The sequence below is a fragment of the Lolium perenne genome, chromosome 7 (genome assembly GCF_019359855.2).
Source record: "Lolium perenne isolate Kyuss_39 chromosome 7, Kyuss_2.0, whole genome shotgun sequence".
Classification (NCBI taxonomy): Eukaryota; Viridiplantae; Streptophyta; class Magnoliopsida; order Poales; family Poaceae; genus Lolium; species Lolium perenne.
The window spans coordinates 3,259,901-3,275,087 of record NC_067250.2 but is presented as its reverse complement, the minus strand read 5'-3'; positions in this window follow the sequence as shown (position 1 = coordinate 3,275,087).

Sequence of the window (15,187 nt, the reverse complement as noted above, 5' to 3'; positions counted from 1 at the left end):
AAATTTTTGGCGTCTTCTTCCTCCTCCGACGAAGAGTCGTCGAAGATATCTCTCTCAACCTCTTCATAAGAAGAAGGTTCTCTCGATCAAGCTAGTTGCTACGAATAAAAGACAAGTCATGTAAACATTCGGTCGAATAGCATGAGTGCGGCGGAGGTGGAGTCCGCGGCCGGTACCGTCGAGCCGATCAAAAGGGCTGAGGCCTCCGCCAGGGCTGCATGACAACCGGGCTACCCTGTAGCGGTCGTAATAATCTCGCCGCCGGGCCAACGCGACGACCGGATGTCGACGACAATCGAAGCCACCGCCGGGCGTAAAGCTCATCGGGACGAGGTCTACGGCGGTTGTTGTTGGCCGATTGTGGTCCCTGGCGGTCGGTCCACACCTTCCCATGCTCCGACGACCCTTTTTCTGTGGTAGTGACTATTAAGTTCTGCCACCGCCGACGACTAGTCCAGTAGACAAATAAAGAATATGTGTATTTACGTTCAATAAAAAGAATACGTAATTCTTCAACAACAACAACATCAAAGCCTGGACACACGAGATGACCGTTGGAGCTCCTCTCTCTCGCGACGCCGTCCGGCGCGACGGCGCCTCGCTGCTCTCCAACGGCGCTCCCCGTCGATCCCCTGTGTCTGGCCACCTCCCTCCACCGCCTCCCACCCTTCCACCGGGTCTTCCCCCAACCTTGGTGGCCCTCTCAGCTACAACCTCCAGGCGCTCCGTTTCAGGATCTGCATCTGCGATGGCGGCTCCTCCACGCGCCCTCCGACCGCCGGCGTGCGGCGGATGGGCACCTCACCGGCTTCGGAGCGTGGTCGTCAGAAGCTCCCCCCTCGACGAGCCTTCACGCAAGAAGAGCGAGGCCATCTGCGCCTCCCTGTCTGCATGGCGTCGCGCAACGTCTTCGCCCATCCGGGCTTCTTCTTCCGCTCCGGTTGGGATCCTCCGCGCCCCGTCCACTGCGGGAGCTCCAACGAGACAAGGGCCACGCAAATCCGTGCGTTTCATCCTGCCTGCGCCGTCGTCTGACCGCGCCCTTGGGGCCCACCAACGCGGTTCGAACCGCCAAGACGCCTCATCTTCTACACGCCTCTCGGCACGCCAGGATCCGGCCGACACCGCCTCAGAAGATGGTTGGACGCTAGTTATGTCCCGCCGCGCGCGACGGGAAGCCCGAAGGGTCGCCGGTCCACTCAACGGCAGTCTTCGCCGCCTCGACTCCCCAACCCGTGGCACCGTCCGCCCAGCTCCCCCGTCTACAAAAGCTGTGGCCAGGGTTTGCCACCGATGCAGCTCTCCTCACCATCTGGTCGCCTCCTGTTCTCGCCCACGTTGCCGTCGCCCCCAACCTCGCCCACGTCCGTCTAGCAGGCCACGACTGAAGAGTGCTCCCCGCCCTCCTCCGACAGTCATGTCCTTCCTCGGTCATCCTTCCACGCGCGAGGAGGAGGACACCTGCTTCATCGCGACTTCATACGACCTCGACCGCGAGCGTTTGGATTGGGAGAGCACCGCCATTGTGGCATGGGTCATCGCGGCGCCGTCAGGGATGGATCGCTCCGACGTTGAGGATGTATTCCGTCGCAAGTTTCGCCTTCGCGCCTCTGAGCTGATGGTAAGCGCTCACTTCCCGGAGCAATTCCTTGTGAAGTTCTCCTCCGTCGAGATACGGGAGGAGGTCATGCGCACGGAGCGCTGCAACTTCAAGATGGATGGCCTCGACGTCCACTTTCGACCTTGGCGTGCTGTCTCTCATGCCTACAACGCCGACCTACACTTCCGCGTCCATGTGGTCGTCGACGGCCTTCCCCCTTTCGCTTGGAGGCCGGAGGTGGTGGACCAACTTGTGGGACGCAAGTGCGCCGTCCAACGCCTCGATGATGGCTTTACTACTATGGAGGACACCTCCTCCTTCGGTCTATGGGCATGGACGCCTTCTCCCCACCGCATCCCCAAGGTACTATGGTGCACGCTTGTGAACAAGGGTGAGGGCGGCCTCTCCTCCAAGGTCCGCATCGAGGAGGATCGCCCGGATCAGTGGAAGAGGGGAGTCTCTTTCCGTGTCCTTCTTCACGTGGACTGCGTCGAGGACTACACTGCCGCACCGATCCTCGACGGTGGCGAGCCGATCTCCAGCTTCAAGCCAACCGTGCACTCCTTGCCGCGTTGCCATTTGGGTACCATCGACGGTCGGCCTGTGGATGTGGGTTCGGGTTCCATCCTGCCGGCCCCCATCCCAGCCTTGGGTGAGCTCGGCCCGGCCTTCAATCAGCTGCCACGGAAGACCTCATCAGCATACGTCGCTCTCGCCCCTGGGAGGATGATAGACGTGCGCCGAGTCGCTCCCTTTCCAGGGCCAGGACACACCGTCGCTCTCGCTCTGCGGAGTCTAAGGATCGCCGCCGAAGCCACGCTCGCATGGAATCTCGCTGCGATGATAGGCAGCTGCGCAAACGCCACCACCGGGAGGACGACGACGACGAAGATCGAAGGGAACCTCGCCGCGAGTCCTCACGCCGCTCCTCTTCCCGCTCCCTCCGCGCCAAGTCTGCAGGACATCATCGTGGCAGAGAGAGGGACGCTCCTACGGGCATGGGGCCGACGGTTCTACAGGCCGTCGCGACGGCTACCGACGTCACTTCGTCAAAAAACATGGTGCCGCAGCCGAGCCCCTGGTTCGGCCGAAGCTCCCCTCCATCATCACATGCGACACGGACGGCAAGGATTGGTCTTCCACCCTCAAGGAGTTGCCGCCGGCTTTTGCCCGGGGGTTCTCGCGTCTGGCCTCGCCCCCCCCCCCCCCTCAAGTGCTGCAGCAGCCGTCCCACCCCAGCTCCTGGACGGATGATGGGCTTGACAACGCAGCGACGCCCCCTTTTTCGCCTCCCCGTCAAGCGTCCCCTTCCCCGACGCTTTCTCCGGTCGTGGTGCCGGACTCTTGGGAAGACGCTGAGGACGTCCTCCCTCAGGCTTCCGATGCCCCTGTGTTTGAAGTTGGAGCTCCTGCCGGCTCCGGCAACTTGTTTGCGCCTCCTCAAGTGCCGCTCCTTCCGTGCCCTACGCCGGCTCCGCCTCGGCGCAAGCAGCCAGAGGTCCAGCCCTCTTCTGAGTTAAGGCGCAACGCCCGTTTGAGCAACAAACCGAAGATGCATGCTTTAGATAAAGCCGTCCAAGTTCTTAACACAAAGATGGGTGTCTCCGATGCTGGTTTCCCTCTGATGGACGCTAGGAAGGCTTACATCGACAAGTTTAAAAGGCCGCTCCCGGACACGGCGATCGAGGCCCTCGCCAAGCTTTTCAAGCTTAACATCCGCAGCATGGCTGAAGCCGACGAGTCGCTCATCGCCATGGGAGGCCCAGGAGGGTGCGAGGCGGAGGCCCTTGACGTGTCTGTTTAGTTTGGTTGCTTCAGCTGCGTTTGCTTCATTCTTGTCTTCTTTTTTGGACAAGTTCCTGTTTTTCGTCTTTGTAGTGCTGCTACCCCGCCTTTTTTATCTTCACTATGATCGGTCCGGACATCTCCATCGCTGATTGGAACACCCGTGGACTTAATGATCAAGCCCGTAAAGACACTGTTCACGCCTTCCTCGCTGATACCCGCTGTCATATTGCTTGCATTCAAGAGACCAAGCTTGATCACATTGACCAACAAACGGCTTCTTATATCGGCGGATTTAGGCTTCGATCCTTCGCCCATCGGCCGGCTATTGGCACTCGAGGCGGCATCCTCTTGCTATGGGACGAAGATCATGTGGAGGTCTCCAACGTCCACCTCGGCACCTTCTTGATCTCGGCCAACATCTCCATCCGGGCCTGCGGCACCACCTTCAAGCTTACTACTGTTTATGGTCCTACAGACCACGCCGAAAAAGAAGCCTTCCTCAACGAGACCATCGCAGCCAAGCCCTCAGACGACTCCAAATGGCTCATCATTGGAGATTTCAATCTCATCTACAAAGCGGAAGATAAGAACAACAGCAACCTCAACTTCCGCCTTATGGGTCTGTTCAGAAGAGCCCTCACTACATGTCAGCTCAAGGAGCTGAAGCTACAAAACCGCAAGTTTACCTGGAGCAATGAGAGGCAATCTCCAACTCTTGTGCGCCTCGACCGGGCTTTCTGTAATACGGCATGGGACCTTATGTTCGAGAATCATGTGCTTTTTGCCCTGTCTTCGTCTCTGTCTGATCACTGCCCTCTCCTGCTGTCCAACCAGAGTGGTCCGCGGAAATCGCCTGTTTTTCGCTTTGAGTCCTTCTGGATCAAGATGCCGGGGTTTATGGAGGTCGTTAAACAAGCTTGGTCTGCGCCCTCATCTCATACTCAGCCGACCCATATCATCAGCCACAAGCTTAAGACCACGGCTCAAGGGCTCAGATCTTGGAGCAAGAGTCTCTTCTCCGACAGCAAGCTTCAACTCCTTATGGCCCTGGACGTCATCCTTCAGCTGGATGTGGCTCAAGAATCCCGTGCTCTCTCCGAAGATGAATGTTGGCTCCGTGCCAATCTGAAACGTCGGGTAAAGGGACTTGCAGCGCTTGAAAGGTCCCGCAAGCGTCAAGCTTCCAGAATTCGTTACCTCCGCGACGGCGATGCCAACATCAAGTTCTTCCATCTACGGGTCAACGCGAGGAAGCGTAAAAACCACATCGCCAGACTTAAGCATAACTCCGGGTGGGCCGTGTCTCATGAAGACAAGGCTGGGCTGATCTTCGACCACTTCTCGCGCTCTCTCGGACGGCCTCCTCCTCATTCTCTTGACTTCAACTGGGAAGTGTTGGACCCCCCAAACCACTCTCTGGAGGACCTCGGCCTACCTTTCTCTGAAGATGAAGTCAAGGCGGCTCTTGAGGACATGCCTGCCGATAAGGCCCCGGGCCCAGACGGTTTTTCCATCGCCTTCTTTCAATCCTGTTGGGATGTGGTTAAGAATGACCTTATGGCCGTGATCAACGCCTTCTCCGAGCTTTCGGCTTCTAGCTTTCACATCGTTAACACTGCCAACGTCGTGCTCCTGCCTAAGAAGGACGGTGCGGAAGCTATCTCTGACTTCAGACCCATCAGCCTCATCCACGCGGTCCCTAAGATCATTGCTAAAGCTATGGCACGCCGCCTCAGCCCGAAGATGAACGACATTGTTTCCCGAAGTCAGAGCGCTTTCATCAAGACAAGAACTATCCATGATAATTTCATGTATGTCGGGAACACCGCCCGTCGGCTGCACCGTACAAGAACTCCTTCCCTCCTCATCAAACTAGACATTGTCAAGGCTTTCGACACGGTCCGTTGGGACTATATGCTGGACCTCCTTCAACGCCTTGGTTTTCCTCAGAGGTGGAGAGCCCTGCTAGTGACTCTTTTCTCCACTGCCTCTTCTAGGATTATCCTTAACGGAATCCCTAGGAAAGACATCTTGCATGGACGTGGCCTTCGTCAGGGTGATCCTCTCTCGCCTCTCCTTTTCGACATCGCCATCGACCCTCTTCAGAGACTGCTGGATAAGGCGACAGAATCGGGCGTGCTCTCTGCTTTGCCAGGTGGCTTTCAGGGCCCCAGAGTCTCTCTCTATGCGGATGATGCTGCCATCTTCCTTTCGCCCACGAGGCACGATGTCGAAGGCTTGGCTAACATTCTGCAAAGTTTTGGGGAAGTCTCTGGCCTTGTGACCAATGTGACCAAGAGCTCCATCGCCCCCATCCAATGCGCCAGCTTAAACCTGGAGGAGGTCTTAACTGATTTCCCGGCTGCCACGACCCCCTTCCCCATCAAGTACCTAGGGTTGCCCCTCTCCCTTGGAAGACTTAGGCGGGTGGACCTCCAACCCTATATCGACAAGGCGGTTTCTCGCCTAAACCCGTGGAAGGGGAAGTTCCTAAATCGCGCCGGTTGTACGGCGCTTGTTAAGTCCGTGCTCTCCTCCATGCCAATCTTCTTGCTGACAGCTTTAAAGGCGGACAAAGGCATCCTCAAGGCCTTTGCTAAGATCAGTCGCGGCATGCTTTGGGCTTGTAAGGAGGTGGTTAGCGGAGGGAAATGCAAAGTCAACTGGCAAAAGGTCTGCCGCCCCAAGGAACTCGGCGGGTTGGGGGTTCTAGACATGGAGAAGTTCTCTCGGGCCCTTAGGCTCCGTTGGCTTTGGTATGAGTGGACGGCTCCTGAGAAACCTTGGGTGGGTACTGAAACCCCCAACGACGCTTCCGACCGGGACCTCTTCAACGCGGCTACCCGTGTCACCATCGGGAATGGGACTAAGGCCTCCTTCTGGTCCTCTTCTTGGCTTCACGGTGCCCCTCCAAAAGACCTGGCCCCCCTTATCTTCAAGGTCTCCAGGAGGAAAAATCGAACGGTCCAAGATGCCCTCACTGATTATAACTGGATCTCGGACATCGCGGTCGAGGCCTTCACTGTCGATCACCTGGACCAATATGTCCGCCTCTGGGTTCTCCTAACAGATGTTCAGCTCCACCCAGACAGGGAGGACTCCATTACTTGGTCTTTGACCCCAAACGGCTGCTACTCCGCCAGCTCCGCCTATAAGGTCCAGTTCCTTGCCTCCTTGCCATGCCAGTTCGGACACATCGTTTGGAAGACCTGGGCTCCTCCAAAGTGCCGCTTCTTCGCCTGGCTTGCTGTACAAAATCGACTTTGGACAGCTGACCGCTTGGCTAAACGAGGTTGGCCACATCACCCCACCTGCCAGCTATGCCGCAATTCCCCAGAGACAGCCAGGCACTTGCTCTTTGAATGCCGTTTCTCCAGGCGCATCTGGACAGCCGCGGCTTCCTGGCTTTCCTGTCCGGATCTTCTCAGCAGCATTGGTGTAGGACGGCCCAAAGTTCTGGACTACTGGTTGGCCGCTTCGAAGACCACCACCTCCTCCCCTAAAGGTCTACGATCTGCCATTACACTGATCGCTTGGGAGATCTGGAAGGAAAGGAATGAGAGGGTTTTCAACAATAAGTCCTCCTTGCCAGCGGTGGTCATGCACAGGATCAGAGAAGAGGGGAAAGATTGGATCCTCGCCGGAGCTTCCCACTTGGCGGATCTTTTAGGCTAATCTTTTCCTTAGGTCCGGGGGGTGGGGGCTGTTTGCCCCCGCGTTTGTTTTCCTTTTTTTATGTTTTCCATGGCTCTTGCCATAACCTTGTTTGCTTCTCCTATATCAATATAAGGCAAAAGCTTTTTTGCCCGTTTCAAAAAAAAAAAAAAAGTAAGCTGATGACGATCGTCGTCCTGTGTGCAGCTATGAGTGTTTACAGTATTTACTTGCCAACCAGGGCAGAAGCATGAGAGAATCGAAAAGGAAAGTTCAGAACAATGACACGAAACTGAACTGATCATGCGGTGAACCCCCGAAATAAAGGAGATTCCGATCTGATTTATGAATATGATCGTACGTTTCTACACGCCAGAGACGTCATTTCGACGGAGACAAGAGGAGTTAAAATAATTCAGTTAAAGAGGAGTTAGCATCGGTTCCATATGCTGCTGTCGAGACTGAACAATGAATCTTTTCCCACTGTCAACTGTGTGACCTTTTGCAATTTATATAATCTATTGGCAATGTATGATCCACCTTCAGTTGTCACTGGGATAGAAAGGAACAATTCCAAGGACTGACTGGCCGACTGATTCTCCCATGCACTTGACTGGCTATAAGCTAGGCTAGGATCGATAGGTCAGGTTTCCAATTCCTATTCATCTCGTGTCATCTCGGACAAGAAAAGATGATGGCTTTCCCCCTTTCCCTTACTATTCTTTTCTCACCTCTGATCTCAATCCACAGTTGACAGGACATGCATGCAAATAAAATTGCGCTGAAAAAAGAAATGCAATCTTTGGAAGCCAGGACGCGGGAGGCTGGGATGGAATGGGATAAAGTTTTGTTCTGTTTTTGGTGCAAATGTTTGTTAATTTCACCTCAATGTTTTTATTCTTGCCGAGTAGGTAGATTCCATTCCCTCTATCGCTTTAACCGTTTTGCCGGCCCCCAAGTACAGATGCTTCGAAGATGAGAATGTTTGTGCCATTCTTTTTTACGTCAAGAATTATTCTTCTTTTATTGCAGCATTGAACATACTACTTTTATTTTTTTTTAAATCTATGCTTATGTTAGATTATCGAGCATACTTTCAATAAGTTTAATCCACGAAAAAAACATCACAACCCACCAGCAAAATTTCTCACACTGGGCAAACTAACGAATCGAATAGATCTGCGAATGGGCAAAATGCAAATACCAACTGAAAGGACACTTTTTTTAACCTAAGTGGGCTTTGGTGAAGTTGACACTGTGATTAGAGGACTATTGGAACACACATCAATACATGTATAAGCTCTAGGCTGATGTGATGCAATGGAAAAGTGAAAGGAGCCCCCACCCCCTACACCCACCCACCCAATTCAAGAAGACGAAAAGAGATGGAAATGTTTGTTTTCGTGTATTTTATTTTTGTTTGAGCCATATGTACACGATACACTGCACTATTAAAATGGGTACTCGAAATAAACTGTATGGATGATCAATGTTTTTAGAGTTGTACAAATACACATCCATACACCTTGTACACTCAAATGAAGCTCAATGTGCATTGTCATGCACCCCGGAGAAAAGCCCAAAATTACAGAGTTTACTACTGCCTCCTACAATGTTCCAACTAAGCTCCAAGTAGGCCCCAAGCTTATCAAGTTGGTGGGGGGGGGGGGGGGGGGGTAATTCGGTGAGTTGTAGACCGGGTCCGGAACTGTTGTTAACATACGAAATGGTCAGATTTTAAGTGGACCATGTAAAATTCATCCCTTCTTCTAGGAAGTGGTAAGTTGACCAGATGTTTTCACAGCACTCAGTCCACCCTCTCTTCTTGATTGTTGGGCTCAAAATTCTTAAAGATCTAATTCCCGCGACCATACTTAAAATCCTCCGGGGAAAAGAAAGACTAGATCCTGGTCTAAGTTCCACCAAGCCAAAAGTGATTCACCCATTGATTTCATGAAGGTAATTGTTATGCTTGCATTTGTAGGAAACCCTAGGCGTGCAATGGTTTTTTTCCAAGAACTGTGAGGAAAAATCCCCACAAGAAATTATATTATTAGAAAACCAAAAAAACTAGTCTATGTATAGGGAAAATAAATAAAAAACCTACCAAAGGAGAGGAAACTAAGGCAGAGCCCTAACCCACATAAAAAACTCTTCCTTTCAGCCTTGATCCTACACTGAAGTAGGAAAATGTCATGCACAAATTGAACCTTCCACTTTGCAAAAGTTGGCCGTTCTTGACGAAAAATCTTTCCTATAGGTTGCCTCATGTTGAAGCACAAATGAAAATAGTCTAGGATACCGCTACTTCACATGTTGAGATGAATCATTCAACAACCAATTACCCAACAGTAAAGAAACATGTCCCCTTTGCCAAACTTAACCGTAGCTACAACTCAAAATTACCAACTTGCTTAATGACATTCCTCCACCAAAAGAACTAGTGAGATTTTCTACATGGGGGACCTTCCCTCTGAAATGAACATGCCACACAAGTTGCACCAATGGAACATCCATCTTATTATAAATTTATCCAAGAACTTAATCAGAAGGGATGCATTTTGCTTTTGGAAATTTATGACTCCTAAACCAACCTTGCATTACGACTCACAAATCATTTGCCACACGGCCAGAGATTGCTTGGGATCATCATGCCTCTGCCACCATAAACACTGTCTAAGGATGCGATCAAGATGCACAATCAAAACAGGCAGGAGCTGTAGAGAGCATAGAAGTGAAATGGAGTTGAAGCGAGAGCGGAATTAATGAGCTGTAATCGAGCGCCATGAGAGAGAAAGCTAGAGTTGGAGGTCAATTTGACCCCGTATGCTCTTTCGGGGCCCAGGCCTCAACATGTGTGGTTCCAGGGCCCAGGGGCTTCTCCCAGTGAAAAAATAATGCTCCAAAAATCCTAGGTCAATTTGACCCCGTATAGGTCTCTGAATGTGAAAATACACAAAACAGGGAATTCATGTTCTGCAGAGTTATAAACCAAGTAAAGGGGATCATTGGTAAATCCCCATAAATCAATGTAAAACATGGTATTATCATCATATATGTTGCAAATATATGGGAATTCAATATGATAAAGGAAACAGTTCACGTATGCATTTTACATGCATCAGGGCCCTGGCTCGGTTAAATTGTAAAGTGCCATGAAATACAAGATGTTATCCATAACCAAGCTCGGAACTTGGAAGAACTTTCGAAGGCATGAGGCCTTTTGAAACTAAATGGATCTATAAATTGACATGGATGCGATGTCCTTTAAAGAAGCTTGACTTGTCGGAAGGTTGTTTATGGCATAGTTCAAAGAGTTGACTATAATAAGATTAGATCTTCCATATCGATGCTTGTAGTCTATACAGATTATTCTAGCAATTACTACATATTTCATTTAAGAGATATGGTAGTTGGATGGAAAAATACATTCCTTAACAGAAGTATGTATTAAGGATATATACAAGATACAATCAAGAGTTTTTTAATCTGTGAATTGCTAGATAGGTATGCAAACTTGAATGAATGAAGTACGCATCACGGAGTTGGAATCTTCAGTAGATGAAATAGTCAAAGAGTTTTTATTTCATCAAGAAAGGTGAAGATGCTTGCATTTGTAAGAAATTAATTGGGAGCACTGCTTGTGACGGTAAAGCACACGTCCGTTGGGAACCCCAAGAGGAAGGTATGATGCGTACAGAAGCGAGTTTTCCCTCAGAAAGAAACCAAGGTTATCGAACCAGTAGGAGATGAAGGCCACGTGAAGGTTGTTGGTGAAGGAGTGTAGTGCGGCGCAACACCAGGGATTCCGGCGCCAACGTGGAACCTACACAACACAATCAAAGTACTTTGCCCCAACTTAACAGTGAGGTTGTCAATCTCACCGGCTTGCTGAAAACAAAGGATTAAACGTATGGTGTGGAAGATGATGTTTGCTTGCAGAAAACAAAAGAGAACAATGATTGCAGTAGGTTGTATTTCAGATGTAAAAGAATGGACCGGGATCCACAGTTCACTAGTGGTGTCTCTCCAATAAGATAAATAACATGTTGGGTGAACAAATTACAGTTGGGCAATTGACAAATAGAGAGGGCATAACAATGCACATACATATCATGATGACTACTATGAGATTTATTTAGGGCATTACGACAAAGAACATAGACCGCCATCCAGCATGCATCTATGCCTAAAAAGTCCACCTTCGGGTTAGCATCCGCACCCCTTCCAGTATTAAGTTGCAAACAACAGACAATTGCATTAAGTACTGTGCGTAATATAAACAATACAAATATCCTTAGACAAAACATTGATGTTTTATCCCTAGTGGCAACAACACATCCACAACCTTAGGGGTTGCTGTCACTCCCCCAGATTCAATGGAGACATGAACCCACTATCGAGCATAAATACTCCCTCTTGGAGTCACAAGTATCAACTTGGCCAGAGCCTCTACTAGCAACAGAGAGCATGCAAGATCATAAACAACACATATATGATAGATCAATAATCAACTTGATATAGTATTCCATATTCATCGGATCCCAACAAACACAACATGTAGCATTACAAATAGATGATCTTGATCATGATAGGCAGCTCACAAGATCTAAACATGATAGCACAAGAGGAGAAGACAACCATCTAGCTACTGCTATGGACCCGTAGTCCAAGGATGAACTACTCACGTATCAGTCCGGAGGCGGGCATGGTGATGTAGAGCCCTCCGGTGATGATTCCCCTCTCCGGCAGGGTGCCGAAGGCGATCTCCTGAACCCCCCGAGTTAGGGTTGACGGCGGCGGCGTCTCTGGAACTGTTCTGGTATTCTGGCTCTCGGTGCTAGGGTTTTCGCGTCGGGAGGATTATATAGGCGAAGGGGCAGAGTCGGGGGACGCCCGAGGGGCCCACCCCATATGGCGGCGCGGCCAGGGGTGGGGCGACGCCCCCTATGGTGTGGCCGCCTCGTGGCTCCTCTTCGTCTCTCCTTCGGTCTTCCGGAACACTCCGTGGAAAATAAGGCCGTGGGCTTTTGTTTCGTCCAATTCCGAGAATATCCGTAAACTAACTTTTCTGAAATCAAAAACAGCAGAAAACAGGAACTGGCACTGCGGCATCTTGTTAATAGGTTAGTCCCAGAAAATGCATAAAAACATTATAAAGTGTGAGTAAAACATGTAGGTATTGTCATAAAACAAGCATGGAACATAAGAAATTATAGATACATTGGAGACGTATCAAGCACTGAGACACATATATTTCTAATACTTTATGTAGATGACATATCATCAATGAGAAATGATGTATCTTCACTTGACATAATTAAAAGTTTCACTGAAAATATTTTTTGTTGAAAAGAGCTAGACTAAAACCATGTTATGCATCAAAACCTATGGAGATATATTGAGGCGCATAATAAGGTTAAGTAAGAGTACATAAAAGAAATATTGAAGTAGGTCAATATGGAAACGTCAAGAAAGTGTTCTTGTTGTGTGGAGTTTTAGCAAAAATTGAGTGTGTTTGATGCTCAATGAGTAAAAACACATGAGTGATTCGAAATCATGAATGACATGATATGTACACAATCAGATGTCCTATGCTCTAAAGTATTACGAGCATATACTAGAGTGATTCATGTGATGATCATTGGACAACAGATAGAATATCCCCGAGTGCTTTGGAAGAACTTAGGATATATGGTTTTGTATGCGATAGTGACAAACAAATTGGTATAATGTGTTGCGCCGATATTATTTTGGTTACATATACAAATGAATTCCAATCTCAATTAGGCTAAGTGTTTATTAAAAGGTATCACAATGGTCTAGAAGAAGTCTATGCTAGATTTAGATGAGTTCTTAATATTGTGACAGATTCGGCAAATGAAGTCAAAGTATATCATTGTTTTGACAATAACTGAGGGTGTTTAAGTCAAGTAGTTCTTTTTGAACTTGGTGTAGCTCCGATAGTGTCACAACTGTGAAGCTATATTGTGTGTGACAATATTGGTAATATATTTCGACCATGAAATTAAGGTTCCACTAGAAGATCAAACATATACAATGCCGACTCATTTGAAAAATGAGTGATGTGTGGAGATGCAAATGAATTGCAAAAATACATACGGTTCTGAGCATGTCAGATCCGCTGTCTGAAACCTCTTCCACGAGCAAAACATGATAAGCACCAGAAGGCCACGGTGTTAAATCTTTACAAATGTGAACTAGATTATTGACTCTAGTGCAAGTGGGCGACTGTTGGAGCTATGCCCGAGAGGCAATATTAAAGTGGTTATTATTATATCATTATGTTCATGATAAATATTTACATCCCATGCTAAAATTGTAATAGCTAGAAACATTGATACATGTGTGTTTCGCAAACAAACCAGAGTCCCTAGTAAGCCTCTCGTTTAACTAGCTTGTTGATTAATTGATGATCAAGGTTTCCTTCTCATGAACATTGGATGTTGTTAGTAACAAGATCATATAATCAGGAGAGTGATATGATGGTCACACACCCATTGTAAGCATAGCAATAAGGTCAAGTCATTAAGTTCGTTTTGCTGTAGCTCTCAAATGCATAATAACCTAATTCTTCGACCATGAGATCATGTTAATCACTAACACCGGAGGAATACTTTGATGACATCAAACACCACTTCGTAACTGGGTGGTTATAAAGGTGGCATTGGGTACTCTCAAAGTGAGAGTTGAGGCTCATGGATCAAGAGTGGGATTTGTCCATCCAAATGACGGAGATATATACTTTGGGCCCTTGCTGGCGTGCAGTTGACGTGGGAGATAGAAATCTTTGTGGTGTAACTTTTCTTCAGGTCCCCGGCAACGGCGCCAGAAAAAGAGCTTGATGGCGTGTAATACACACGTTCGTTGGGAACCCCAAGAGGAAGGTATGATGCGCACAGCAGCAGGTTTTCCCTCAGTAAGAAACCAAGGTTTATCGAACCAGTAGGAGCCAAGAAGCAGGTTGAAGGTTGTTGGTGCCGGGATGTAGTGCGGCGCAACACCAGGCATTCTGGCGCCAACGTGGAACCTGCACAACACAACCAAAGTACTTTGCCCCAACGAAACAGTGAGGTTGTCAATCTCACCGGCTTGCTGTAACAAAGGATTAGATGTATAGTGTGGATGATGATTGTTTGCAGAAAACAGTAGAACAAATATTGCAGTAGATTATATTTAATGTAAAAGAATAGGACCGGGGTCCACAGTTCACTAGAGGTGTCTCTCCCATAAGATAAATAGCATGTTGGGTGAACAAATTACAGTCGGGCAATTGACAAATAGAGAGGGCATGACAATGCACATACATGATATGATAAGTATAGTGAGATTTAATTGGGCATTACGACAAAGTACATAGACCGCTATCCAGCATGCATCTATGCCTAAAAAGTCCACCTTCAGGTTATCATCCGAACCCCTTCCAGTATTAAGTTGCAAACAACAGACAATTGCATTAAGTATGGTGCGTAATGTAATCAATAACTACATCCTCGGACATAGCATCAATGTTTTATCCCTAGTGGCAACAACACATCCACAACCTTAGAACTTTCTGTCACTGTCCCAGATTTAATGGAGGCATGAACCCACTATCGAGCATAAATACTCCCTCTTGGAGTTAAGAGCAAAAACTTGGCCAGAGCCTCTAGTAATAACGGAGAGCATGCAAGATCATAAACAACACATAGGTAATAGATTGATAATTAACATAACATAGTATTCTCTATCCATCGGATCCCGACAAACACAACATATAGCATTACAGATAGATGATCTTGACCATGTTAGGCAGCTCACAAGATCCAACAATGAAGCACATAAGGAGAAGACGACCATCTAGCTACTGCTATGGACCCATAGTCCAGGGGTGAACTACTCACTCATCACTCCGGAGGCGACCATGGCGGTGAAGAGTCCTCCGGGAGATGATTCCCCTCTCCGGCAGGGTGCCGGAGGCGATCTCCTGAATCCCCCGAGATGGGATTGGCGGCGGCGGTGTCTCAGTAAGGTTTTCCGTATCGTGGCTCTCGGTACTGGGGGTTTCGCGACGGAGGCTTTAAGTAGGCGGAAGGGCAGGTCAGGGGGCCACACGAGGGCCCCACACACTAGGGCCGCGCGGCC